At 53.1% G+C, this 13,853-nt stretch overlaps 1 pseudogene; it reads left to right on the top strand.

Moving 5' to 3' along the window:
• The window catches only part of LOC109281550 (uncharacterized), a 17,269-nt pseudogene extending 8,700 nt beyond the window's left edge, over positions 1–8,569 (top strand).
• The last annotated feature ends 5,284 nt before the right edge of the window (positions 8,570–13,853 follow it).

Raw genomic sequence — 13,853 nt, 5'->3', positions numbered from 1 at the left:
GCCAGTTTAGAAAAAGGTGAGGTTCATCTTCTTATCTAGGTTCATTGTTTTACCTGGCCTTACTACAAAGATGCTTCAAGTCTTGTCTCCTGGATCTTATCTCTAGAGGCCTTTAACAAGTTATCTTAAGGACCAGAAAAAAATGACCCTTAAGCAAACTTTCAGAGAGAGCAAACCCCTAGAAGCTTTTTGAAAGGGGGTTGTAAAGGAAAGGACACCGCAGTGGTATGGAAAATCTCCTGAAGCAAAATATAAGATAAACTAAATAGTCAGCGGACAAATTCCGTTGCGGAAGAGAAACTGACCACCTAGCAGAAAACCTGTTGAGTAAGATCCGAGCCCAAATTTGGGAGTAGTGACAGGTTTGGGTAGGAGGGTCCCAAGATGGCAACTTACCCAATAAAAACTGTAACCTGCAGTCCTAATTTGGAGGTAACCTCACTTGCAGAAAACTGAAGGAAGAATCACAAGTGTAGGCCGGATCAGACCGATCACCTGAACCATCCTCTCCATGAACACGAATCTCTAGGTTCAAGCTGAAGCCACGGAGCACCCAAGTGGGACCGAAGGAAGAGGACTTGTTCTTATCACTGCTCTGGCCAACTTATTGAACCGTACTACTGAGGCCAGCCCATTAAATTGTTTTACTGAGGAATGAAACCATATTTAGGTGTTTGGTTTCTTGGAATTCCAGGATTGTAAGTATAATATGATGATAACTTTTCTTGTTCAAAATATATAGTTAGTTGTAATTGTAATTGTTTTAAAGAAGTGCATTTAGAGTATTGTTCCTTATATATATAGTTATTGTGTTTTTTATGTTTATGGTATTTCTTAAAATAAAACTGTTGTATAAATTAAGTGTGAAATCATTGTGAAATTGTGCAATTAGCTGAAAATTTCCCCAGCTAGTGCATCAAAGGAATCAGTAAGTTGTGTGGGATCTTCTCTATTCCATAACCCACTAGAGACAGCAATCACTCCAGTCTGTCCATAGGTGGGTGGGAACGGTATGGCGGGGGTCCCCATAGGCTTGAATGGGGTGAACATGGTGCCTAGAAGCCCCCATTGGAATGCATGGGGTTGACATGGTGCCTGCAAGTCCCCATTGGAATGCATGGGGTCGACATGGTGCCTGCAAGTCAACACTGTGATGCATGGGGTTGACCTGGTGCCTGAAATTCCCCATAGGTTTGCATAGGGTTGACATGGTGCCCGCAAACCCCCATGGGAATGCACTGGGTTTGACCTGGTTCATGAAACTTCCCATTGGAATGCATGGGGTTGACCTGGTGTCCGGAATTTCTGCCGCCCAGAGTTTCACTTCCAACCAAGTACCAAGGGTCCAACAGCACCCACAGAACCAAGCCTCCAAAAAGCCTCCCTCTGACCCTCCCAGGCTTAAGCCTCAGAAAAGTGCCCCCCCCCCACCTCCATCTGTCATGCCCCCCGCTCACACTTCCCCAGTTCCCCTTCTCCCCAGGCACCTCGGGCATCCCTGCCAGGCTGGGAAGACACCACCCGGAGGCCCGCCGTAGGCTCCAGAGGGCAGCAGAAAGCAGGGTTGACATTGTGCCTGGAAGCCCCCATTAACTTGAATGGGGTTGACCTGGGGCCCGAAAGTCCCCATAAGCTTGCATGGGGTTGACATTGTGCCAGCAAACCCCCATGGGAATGCATGGGGTTTACCTGGTGCCCGAAAGTGCTCATAGGCTACCATGAGGGTTGACATTGTGCCTGGAAGCCCCCATTAACTTGTATGGGGTTGACCTGGAGACTGAAAGTCCCCTTGGGCTTGCATGGGGTTGAAATTTTGCCTGGAAGCCCCCATAGGCCTGCGTGGGGTTGGCCTGGGGCCTAAAAGTGCCCATAACCTTGCATGGGGTTGACATCGTGCCTGGAAGCCCCCTTTGACTTGCATGGGGTTGAGTTGGGCCCCGAAAGTCCCCATAGATTTGCATGGGGTTTAAATTGTTCCTGGAACTCCCCATTGACTTGCATGAGGTTGACCTGGTGTCCGGAATTCTTGCCGCCTGGTGTTTCATTCCTAATCAAATACCAAGGATGCACACACAGGACACACACAACCACCAGGGTCTTAAGCCTCCAAAAAGTGCCCCCCCGAAACCCCCCAGCTTAAGCCTCGGAAAAGTGCCCCCCCACCCCGGCTTTAGCCTCCATCTCTCACAGCCCCCCCTCAAACTTCCCCAGTTCCCCTTCCCACCAGGCACCTCTGGCAGCCCCACCAGGCCGGAAAGACACCACACGGAGGCCCACCACAGGCTCCAGGGGGCAGCAGCAAGCAGCAGCTTGTAGGTGGACTTGGAGGCATCCCCATCAAGTCCACGTGGCGGTGCTGCCAAGGCTTGCCAGGTGGCCGGCCAGTCCTGGGCCCCATCCCGCTGCCTGGACCCAGGCAAGGGCAGGGCCAGCTCTGTCCCGCTCTGGCACAAAAGGGGAGGTAGGCAATGGCACCCCCAGGCATTCTCCCATCCAGGCACAAACCTAGCCTGGGCGTGCTTAGCTTCTTAGATCAAATATGATCAGTCTGGTCTGGACATAGGTAGGTTGGAACAGTGAGGCGGGGGTCCCCTTAGGCTTGAATGGCACGGACATGGTGCCTGGAAGCCCCCAATGGAATGCATGAGGTTGACATGGTGCCTGGAAGTCCCCATTGGAATGCATGGGGTTCACATGGTGACTGGAAGTCCCCACTGCAATGCATGGGGTTGACCTGGTGCCCAAAAGTTCCCATAGGCTTTCATGAGGGTTGACATTGTGGCTGGAAGCCCCCATAGGCTTCCATGGAGTTGACCTTGGGCCCAAAAGTCCCCATAGGCTTGCATGGGGTTGACATTGTGCCTGGAAGCCCCCATAGGGTTGCATGGGGTTGAACTGGGTTCCAAAATTCCCCATAGACTTTCATAGGGTTGACATTGTGCCTGGAAGCCCCCATAGGCTTGCATGGGGTTGACCTGGAGCCCCGAAAGTCCTCATAGGCTTGCATGGGGTTGACATTGTGCATGGAAGTCCCCTTTGACTTGCATGGGGTTGACCTGGGGCCCTATAGTCCTCATACAAATGCATGGGGTTGACCTGGTGTCTGGAATTCCTGCCGCCCGGTGTTTCACTCCCAATCAAGAACTGAAGCTGCAGACACAGCACCCGCACAACCACCAGGGTCTTAAGCCTCCAAAAAGTGCCCCCCCCCCGAAAGCCCCCAGCTTAAGCCTTGGAAAAGTGCGCCTCCACCCTGGCTTTAGAATCCATCTGTCAGGGACCCCCCTCACACTTTCCTGGTTCTGCTTACCCCCAGGCACCCCTGCCAGGCCAGAAAGACACCACCCGGAGGCCCACCACAGGCTCAAGGGGGCAGTAGCAAGCAGAGGCTTGCAGGTGGATTTGGAGGTGGCCCCATCAACTCCACAAGGCACTGCTGCGAAGGGTTGCTGGGCAGATGGCCAGTCCAGGGCCCCATCCCGCTGCCTGGGCCCAGGCAAGGGCAGGGCCAGCTCCATCCCACTGTGGCACAAATGGGCGGAGGGCCGACAGCACCCGGGACTCCCAGGCGGTCTCCCATCCAGGCATGAACCAAGCCCAAGCCAGCTTAGTTTCCAAGATCAGATGCAGTCAGTCCGGTCTGGCTGTAGGCTGGGGGGATCGGTAAGGCAGGCGTCCCCATAGGTTTGAATGGGATGGACAAGGTGCCTGGAAGCCCCGTTTCAAATGCATGGGGTTGACCTGGGGCCCGAAAGTCCCCATAGGAATGCATGGGGTTGACCTGGTGCCAGAAACTCCCAATTGAAAATCATTGGGTTGACCTGGTGTTCGTAATTCCTGCCGCCTAGTGTTTCACTCCCAATCAAGTACCAAAGGTAGAGACACAGCACACGCACAACCACCAGGGTCTTAAGCATCCAAAAAGAGCCCCCCTGAACCCTCCCGACCGGTTTAAGCCTCAGAAAAATGCCCCCCCACCCCGACTTTAGCCTCCATCTGTCACGGTCCCCCCTCACACTTCCTGGGTTCTCCTTGCCCCCAGGGACCTCAGGCAGCCCTGCCAGGCTGGAAAGACACCACCCAGAAGCCCACTGCAGGCTCCAGGGGTCAGCAGCAAGCAGAGGCTTGCAGATGCATTCAGAGGCGGCCCAATCAACTCCTCATGGTGGTGATCCCAAGGCTTGCCAGGCGGCCTGATGGTCCGGGGCCCCATCCTGCTGTCTGGGCTCAGGCAAGGGCAGGGCCAGCTCCGTCCCTCTCTGGCACAAAAGGGCAGGCAGCCAATGGCACCTGGGACCCCCAGGCAGTCTCCCATCCAGGCACAAACTGAGCCTGGGCCTGTTTAGCTTCCTAGATCAAAAACAGTCAGTCCGGTCTGGATGTAGGCGGGTGGGAAAGGTGAGGTGGGGGTCCCCTTAGGCTTGAATGGCATGGACATGGTGCCTGGACGCCCCCTTTGGAATGCATGGGGTTGTCATGGTGCCTGGAATGACCCACTGGTTGCATGGGGTTGACATGGTGCCTGCAAGTCCCCACTTGAATGCATGGGGTTGACCTGGTGCTCCAAATTCCCCATATGCTTGCATGGGGTTGACATTGTGCCCACAAAACCCCATAAGAATGCATCCAGTTAACCTGGTTCCCAAAAGTCCCCATAGGAATGCATTGGGTTGACCTGAGGCCCAGAAGTCCCCATAGGCTTGAATGGGGTTTACCTGGGGCCTGAGAGTCCTTATAGGCCTACATGGGGTTGACATTGTGCCTGGAAGCCCCTGTTGACTGACACAGCACCCGCACAAGCACCAGGGTCTTAAGCCTCCAAAAAGTGCCCCATCCCAAGTCCTCCAGCTGAAGCCTCAGAAAAGTGCCCCTCTACCCAGGCTTTAGCATCCATCTGTCACCACCCCCCACCACATTTCCCTGGTTCCCCTTCCCACCAGGCACCTTGGGCAGCTGTGCCAGGCTGGGAAGATCCCACCTGGAGGCCCACTGCAGGCTATAGGGGCCGGAGCAAGGATCCGGGTGGCCGGAGCTGGAGCTGGGTGCACTAGAAAGACCAGAAACCGGATCCAAGGTCCAGATCCAGAGCCAGGTCTACTGTAAAACCCTAAAACAGAGCAGAGGGCTGGATCCAGAGCTGAGTCCACTGGAAAACCCAGAAACCAGGTCCGGGGGGCCAGATCTGGAGCCAGTTTTGCAGGAAAACCCATAAAACGGATCCGGCGGCCTGATCCGGAGCTGTGTTCACCAGAAAACCTGTAAACCAGATCTGGGAGGCTGGATCCTTAGCTGGGCCCACTGGAAAACCCAGAAACTGGACCTGGGGGCCGGATCCAGAGCTGGGTCCACCCAAAACTCAGAAACCGGACCTAGGGGCCGGATGCAAAGCAGGGTACCCTGAAACCTGGAAACACTATATGGGAGGCTGGATCCAGAGCACGGTCTGTAGCAAAACCTGAAAACCTGATCCGGAAGTCACAATCTGCAGGAAAAGCCAGAAACTGGATGCGGGGGGCTGGATCTGGAGCTGGGTCTGTTGGAAACCTGGGAGCTGGATCTGGGGGCCATATCTGGAGTGAATTCCACCAGTAAACCCAAAAACCATATCCGGGGTCCAGATCCAGAGCCAGGACCGCTTCAGAACCCAGAAACAGGATCTGGGAGGCTGGATTTGGAGCCGGGTCCACTGGAAAACCCAGAAACTGGATCCGGTGTTCAGAGCCAAAGCTGGGACCCTGGAGAACCTGGAAATAGGATCCAAGTTGCTGGATCCAGAGCTGCGTCCGTGGGAAAACCTGAAAACTGGATCTGGGAGGCCTGATCTAGAGTGGGTTCCACCATAAAACCTAGAAACCAGATCGGGGGGTCCAGATACAGGGTGCCTGATCCAGAGCTGGGTCTGACAGAAAACCTGGGAGCTGGATCCGGGAGTCGGATCCAGAGTGGGTTCTGCCAGTAAACCTGGAAATTGAATCTGGGGTCCAGATCCCGAGCCGGGACCACTAGAAAACCCCGAAACAGGATCCAAAGGGCCGAACCTGGAACTGGGTCCACCAGAAAACAAAAAACAGGATGCAGGGGACTGTTTCCGGAGCCAGGTCTGCTGGAAAACCCGGAAACCAGATCCAGGGGCCAGAGCCTGACCTGGGTCTGCTGGAAAACCTGGAAACCAGATCAGGGGGCCAGAGCCAGAGTCAGAGCTGTGTCCACTGGAAATCCTGGAAGCCAGATCCAGGGGCTAGAGCTTGAGCCAGGTCCAACGGAAAACCTGGAAACTGGATCTGGGGGGCCGTATTTGGAGCTGGGTCCTCCAGAAAACCTGTAAAATGGATCCAGGGTCCGGATTAGCAGCTGGAACCCTGGAAAACCTGGAAATAGGACCTAGGGTGCCAGATCCAGAGCCGAGTCTGCAGGAAAACCAGAAAACCGGATCCAGGGGGCCTGATCCAGAGCTCAGTCTGCGGGAAAACATGGAAGCCAGATCCAGGGCCCGGATCCAGAGTGGGTTCCACAAGAAAACCAGGAAACCGTATCCAGGGGCCGGATCCAGAGCCTGGTCCACTGGAAAACATTTAAACAGGATGCAGGGGGCTGGATCTGGAGCCAGGTCTGCCATAAAAACTGGAAACCAGATCCAGAGGGCCGAATCCGGAGCCAGGTCTGCTGGGAAACCTGGAAACCGGATCTGGGGGGCCGGATCCAGTGACGGGTCCGCTGAAAACCCAGAAACTTGATGCGGGGAGCCGGAGCCAGAGCCAGGTCCACTGGAAAACTTTTAAACAGGATGCGAAGGGCCAGATCTGGAGCCGGGTCAGCCAGAAAACTGGGAAAACAGATCTGGAGGGCTGGATCCGGAGCTGGGTCCTCCAGAAAACATGGAAACTGGAGTTGGTGGCCGGTTCTAGAGCCAGGTCCACTGGAAAACCTGGAAACAGGATCCGGGAGGCTGGAGCCGGAGCCAGGTTGGCCAGAAAGTCCAGAAAATGGATCCAGGGGCTGGATACGGAGCCGGGTCTGCTGGAAAACCCAGAAACCGGAGCCAGGGACTGGATCCAGAGCCAGGTCCACCGGAAAACCCATAAGACGGATCCAGGGGCCGGGTCCGGAGCTGTGTTCACCAGAAAACCCGGAAACCAGATCTGGGAGGTTGTATCCTTAGCCGGGTCTGCCGGAAAACCTGGAAACCAGGCCTGGGGGCCAGATCTGGAGCTGGGTCCACCGAAAAACCCGCAAACCGGATAAGAGAGGCTGGATCTGGAGCATGGTCCACAGCAAAATCTGAAAATTAGATCCAGAAGTCCCAATCTGGATACCCGTCTGCAGGAAAACCCAGAAACTGGATCCGGGGGGCTGCTGGAAAACCTGGGAACTGGATCTGGGGGCTGGATCCAGAGCGAGTTCTGCCAGAAAACCCAAAAGCCGGGTCCTGGGGTCCAGATCCGGAGCCAGGACCACTGCAGAACCTGGAAACAGGATCCAGGGTCCGGATCTGGAGCCGGGTCTACCGGAAAACATTTAAACAGGATGCAGGGGGCTGGATCTGGAGCTGCATCTGCCATAAAACCCGGAAACCAGATCTGGAGGGCCGAATCCAGAGCCAGGTCTGCCAGAAAACCCAGAAACCAGACCCGGAGGGCCGGATCCGGAGCCGGGTCCACCGGAAAACCTGGAAACCAGATCTGGGGGCTGGGTACGGAGCCGGGTCCACCAGAAAACACAGAAACCAGGTTTGGGGGGCCAGATCCGGAGCCGGGTCCACCGGAAAACCTGGAAACCAGATCTGGAGGTCCAGATCTGGAGCCACCTCTACAGGAAAACCCGGAAACTGGATCCAGGGGCCGGATACGGAGCCTGGTCCTCTGGAAATCCCGGAAACAGGATCCGGGCAGCCAGATCTGGAGCCGGGTCCCCCAGAAAACATTTAAACAGGAGGAAGGGGGCCGAATCTGGAGCTGGGTCCACTGGAAAACCCGGAAATCGGAACTGGGGGCTGGAGCTGGGTCCGCCAGAAACCCAGAAACAGGAGCCAGGAACCAGAGCCGGAGCCGGATCTGCTGGAAAACCCAGAAACTGGATCCAGGGGCCAGAGCCACAACCGAGTCCACCGGAAAACTGGAAACCAGATCCAAGGGCCAGAGCCAGGGCCAGAGCTGGGTCTGCCGGAAAACCCGAAAGCTGCATCGAGGGGCCAGAGCCAAGCCTGCTGGAAAACTCGGAAGCTGGATGTGGGGGCTGGAACCGGAGCTGGGTAAACCAGAAAACCCTGAAACTGGATCCAGAGGCAGGAGCTGGAGCAGGGTCCACTGGAAAACCCAGAAAAAGGATCCGGGGAGCCAGATCCAGAGCAGGGTCTGCCGGAAAACCCGTAAAATGGATCTGGGGGGCCTGATCTAGAGCTGGGTCTGCTGGAAAATCCAGGAGCCAGATCCATGGACCGGATCCAGAGCGGGTTCCAGCAGAAAACCTGGAAACTGGATCCGGGGTCTGGATCCAGAGCCAGGACCACTGGAAAACCCGGAAACAGGATCCGGAGGGCTGGATCCAGAGCCAGGTCTACCGGAAAACCTAGAAACCACATCCGGAGGCCAGATCTGGAGCCAGATCCACCAGAAAACATGGAAACAGGATCCAGGGGCCCGGATCCAGAGCCGGGTCCACCAGAAAACCCGTAAACCTGATCTGGAGAGCTGGATCCAGAGCTGGGTCTGCCGGAAAACCCAGAAATTGGATCCGGGGGGCTGGATCCAAAGCCTGGTCCACAGGAAAACCCAAAAACTGAATCTGGGGGTCCAGATCCAGAGCCTCATCCGCAGGAAAACTCAGAAACCAGATCTGGGGGGCTGGATCTGGAGCCGGGTCTGCCGGAAAACCGGGAAACCAGATCTGGGGGCCAGATCCAAAGCAGGGTCCGCTGGAAAACCCAGAAACTGGATCCTGGAAGCTGGATCTGGAGTATGGTCTGCAGCAATACCTGAAAACTGGATCCGGGGGTCCAGATCCAGAGCTGGGTTTGAAAAAAAACCTGGAAAACAGATCCGGAGGACTGGATCCGAAGCCGGGTCCACCAGAAAACCTGGAAACTGGATCCGGGGGGCCTGATCCGGAGCCAGGTCTGCTGGAAAGCTCAGAAACCAGATCCAGGGTCCAGATTTGGAGCCGAGACCCTGGAGAACCCAGAAATAGGATCCAGGGTGCAGGATCTAGAGCCAGGTCTGCAGGAAAACTTGGAAACAGGATCTGGGGGATGGACTGGAACCCGGTCCACAGGAAAACCCGGAAACTGGATCTGAAGCCGGGTCTGCCAGAAAGCCTGGAAACCGGAACCGGGGGGGGATGGATCTGGAGCCAGGTCATCCAGAAAACCAGGAAACTGGATCTGGGGGGCTGGATCTGGATCCGGGTCCACCCAAAACCCCTTTTTCCAGTCCTCTGGGATGCATCCTGAATGCCATGAGTGCTCAACAACTTTGCCAGGGGTTCTGCTATGACACTGACCAATTCCTTAAGCGCCCCTGGATGAAGATCATCCAGACCTGGTAATTTAAACACATCCAGCCCTTCCAAATGCCCCTTTATTAGGTCAGTGCTAACTGTTGGTAGGTTGGAGTCCCTCTTCTGCCTATCTATAGCCCCTTTGGGAGATATGTCTTTATCCATGTTCAGGAACACAGATGCAAAGAATGCATTTAGGAGCTCAGCTTTGTCCCTCCTATCTGCTACCAATTGTCCTAATCTGTCCTGTAGGGGTCCAATGTTGCCATGCACCTTCTTTTTGCTCCCTATGTACCTAAAAAATGACTTTTTGTTGCCTTAAAATTTTGTTGCCAGCCTAAGTTCCATTTCTGCTTTGGCTTTCCTAACTGATTCCCTGAAAGTGCAAACCAAGAAGGTACACTCATCCTTGGTAGCTACCCCTTGCTTCCATAGTCTGTATGCCTCTCTCTGCCTCCCCACAGCTCTCCTGGTTTTCCCTGTTCATCCAAGAGGGTTTCTTGGCTCTTTTGCCTCCCTTTATGTGCACTGGGATGGTCCCCTTTTGTGCCTGAAGTATCATTCTCTTGACGAACGCACACTGCTCCTGGACTCCCACCTCACCAATGCTCTTGCCCTTTAGTGCCTCATTTACTAATTTTCTGAGCTCATTGAAATTAGCCTTTCTGAAGTTTAGCACTTCTGCCCTGCTAGTTACCTTTTCCACCTTTTGCTGGATAGTAAATTCTAACAATTGGTGGTCGCTATCCCTTAGGTTACCCTGTATCTGCAGATCACCCAGCAGGTCATCCCCTATAGCAAGCACTAAGTCTAGTAAGGCATTTCCCCTAGTGGGACTATATACCTTCTGCATTAGGTGAAGGTCCTGTATGCTGATTAAGAACCTATATGAATGGTCAGATCTAGCTGACTGCTTCTCCCAGCAGATGGCAGGGAGGTTAAGGTCACCCAGGACAACCATGTCCCTTGAGTGTACTGCCTCTGAGAGCTGCCTTGAGAATTCCAGGTGTAACTCATTCCCCTGGTGTGGTGGTCTGTAATAGACCCACACTACCAAGTTCCTTTCCCCCTGACCCCCTTTGTATTCTGACCCACAATACCTCAAATTGCCCCTCTTCTGATCCCACCTTGATTATTGAAGATGTGTATTGCTCTTTAACATAGAGAGCAATGCCCCCCCCACCTTTTTTCCCCACTCTCTCTCATCTGTACAGCTTATAACCCTCAATGCCTACTCCTCAATTGGGTAGGGTCCCTCCAGGTTTCTGTTAACCGAACCAAGTTGAAGTCTTTGTTTGCAAGCAGGGGTGCAAGTTCCTCCTGCTTGTTCCTCATGCTCCTCGCATTAGTATAGAGACACCCAAACCCTCCCCCCCCCCGATCGGTGCCCTTGGTACGCCCTGTCCTAATGCCTAACAGGCCCCTTAGTACTTATGTGTTCCAATGCATGGTTCATGGTTCATTGATCCTAGGCTCACCCTGTCTTCAGCATCCCCATCCCCCGATGAACCTAGTTTAAAGCCCTGCCTACAAGATCAGCCAATCTGCAAGAGAAAAGATGCTTACCTTTTGAAGAGAGATGCAGACCATCATGTCCCAGCATACCCCTTTCATGCAAGTGTGGATCATGTTTGAATCCTCTTGAGCTTGTCCCAGACCATGGCAAGTTCTGGAACAAGGACATCCCAGGAATCATGATAGAACTCTACTGTCAGCCCACAGAATCCTGGAGCTTTGCTGGTAGTTATCAGGCATTCCTCAACCCTGGCAATGGTGAAGGCAGAGGTTTCCTGAGTGTGTTGGTCATTCCAGATATCCACCAGGGAGTAGTCAGAGATTATCTCCCTGAGGACGTTCACAGTGGCCCAGCTCCACTCCCTGCCAATTCGGTCCTCTACCACCAGGGTGATGTTACAGTCCCTGCCAAGGACCAGGCACTCATGATGGCTAAGGGTGTTGAGATAGTTGGTTGCCTTCTGGTAGAAGTGTGTCATCTCTGAGTCCCGCACAGGAGCATAGATGTTAATGAGGTTCAGGTTGAGCTGCTGTATTTGGAGCTGGAGATGAAGCAGGTGTCCTGACACCACCTCAAAAGCTTGGAAGATCTCCGGCTTCAGGCTCAGAGTCAACAGAGTTACCACCCTACAGGATGTCTCTGAGCTAAAAGAGGTTCTGACTCCCTACTCCAGCTATCAGCTGGCTTGGTTATCTAGAGTCATGTGGATCTCTAACAGGTTCTTTACTCTGGGCCTGGCACCTTCAGAGCACCATCCTCAGCCACACACCTTGAGGGTCACAATGGTGAGGGACCTCATTAGTAGGGGTGTTAGTAGGTTTAGCATGACCTTCACAAAGGGCAATACCAGTTTCAGGGCCTGGCAGAAATCCTGCTTCCCTCCCATTGTTACGTCTCAGCTGTGTGTTCTTGGGCAACCCTGGCACAGGATGCAGTCTGTCTGACTCATAAAGGACTCACCCCCACCCCTCCCTCCCCTCCTCTACCTAAATGAAACTGATTAAGATGCAGTGAGAGACGCACCAAAGACCCTACAGATAAGGGTGATAAGAGTGAAACAACTGCCCTAGGTCTCATGTACATCAGAGATGGAACCAAAGGACCATTCATTTACATGAGAGATGGAGAACAGAAAGCCTGAAGCAGAGACTGCAGTGAATTCTGGGACCAGAGAAGCAGGGGAGCACTGCATGATGGGGAATCTGTGCTTCAAATGTTAATCAACCCATGTTCACACACACCCAGTTCAGCATTTATCAGACCAGTTCTAATCTGGATTTACTAAGGACTTCCCCCCCCCCCCCCCCCAGACACACACACACAGCTCTAAGTTTAATAGGCATCTCGGGCCGTACATTCCCCGGTCCCACTATGGGAGGCCTATTTAAACTTGATTGACTAAAACTCAGTTGCCGGGTTAGGGAATGCTGAGGCAAGAGACCGAGTCAGAGGGGGTTTGGGCAACATTTGAACAATGATTAAGGGTTCATCACAACGTCCAGCCTGCTGGAGCCCTAATCCCAGGTGTTGTCATATCTTTCCCGAGACAACTGGTGGGAGTTCTATTCACAAAAGGTTATGAGCACCCAATAATTGTCTTAAGTCTCTTAAAAGACTATAGTAAGATCTGGAAAGGTCATGCTAAGCTGAGGCTTGTGCACAACAAGTAAAAATCCCAAATCCTGATGCTGCAAGCTATCTATTGTTCCTGAAGAAACCATGAGATATCCCATCAGTATATCTGCCATCCATAGGAATTTCAAGCTGGATCCCAAGTATTTGGGTTACTCCCTAATCTTAAGTGTTTCCTGATTATCAATCAGTTTCCTGAGATGGTCCAAACCAGATAACCCCTTGTCAATTGAAAAGACAATGATTTACACTACTGAGGGTGCTTTGAAGCAGCTGAACTGAGGGTATAAAAATCTGTAAGTGTGTGTGCTGCAAGAAAAGAAGAAGAAGCAGGAGGAAAGGAGAAGAAGAAAGAAGAAGAAAACTCCCATGCTGACACCATCCCCTGTCATTCTTGGGACACTGGAAGAACAGATCATCTCTCTCTTCAAGGATTGTGCTACGGACTGTGCCTGTCAGCTTTGCAGCCTGAGTACCGTGGACTAGGTGAGATCCCAGCGCTCGCTCTCTCTCTCTCTCTTCTATCCAGGCATAAACTTCTGAACCTGAACTGTATTAGTTAAGCTTGAGCTAAGTTTCCCCAAATACTTAGTGAAACCAGGGTAGTATTGTCATTGTTTGTGTTTGTTTTTCTTTTGAATGTCTATTACTACTATTCTCTGCTTCTCTTTCCTCCCATGCTCTGCAGCAATGCTTCTTTTACCTATGCTAAAGATCCCTGTGAAGCCCAAAAATATTGTGGGGTCTGCTCATCAAGAGGCCAAAGATTGGGACGTGCTGAGTTTGAAACACATAAGGGGATCAGCTTGTACAGGCTGACTAACCCAGTTTGACTCAGACGTGCCCTTATGAACTGAATGCTGGCCCATGAGGGTGTCAGCTGGACACCCAGCCAGATTCAGAGGGATTCTGTTTACCTGTGTGCTTGTGTCTGACTGCATTTTATTGTTGCTCTTATGAACTGATTCTTGGCATATGAGGGTGTCAGCCTGTCCATGCTGATCAGCCCGGCCAGGTCAGGTGTGTCACGTTCATTTGTGTGTGTTTGTGTATATGACTGATTTGGTGACTGGAGGAACTGAGTCCCATTGAGATTGAGTCCTGCAAGATAGCTTCACTGGGGGTGAGGGCTTGCAGAAGGGAGAAATACAGCTCCATATAGTAACACAAGCAGCACATTGACAGAATCACCAAGACCCTAGAAACTATCCCT

Source organism: Alligator mississippiensis, chromosome 13, assembly GCF_030867095.1.
Source record: "Alligator mississippiensis isolate rAllMis1 chromosome 13, rAllMis1, whole genome shotgun sequence".
In the NCBI taxonomy this organism is placed as follows: Eukaryota; Metazoa; Chordata; order Crocodylia; family Alligatoridae; genus Alligator; species Alligator mississippiensis.
The sequence above is the reverse complement of the archived record's forward strand: the minus strand, read 5'-3'. Positions and strand labels throughout refer to the sequence as shown.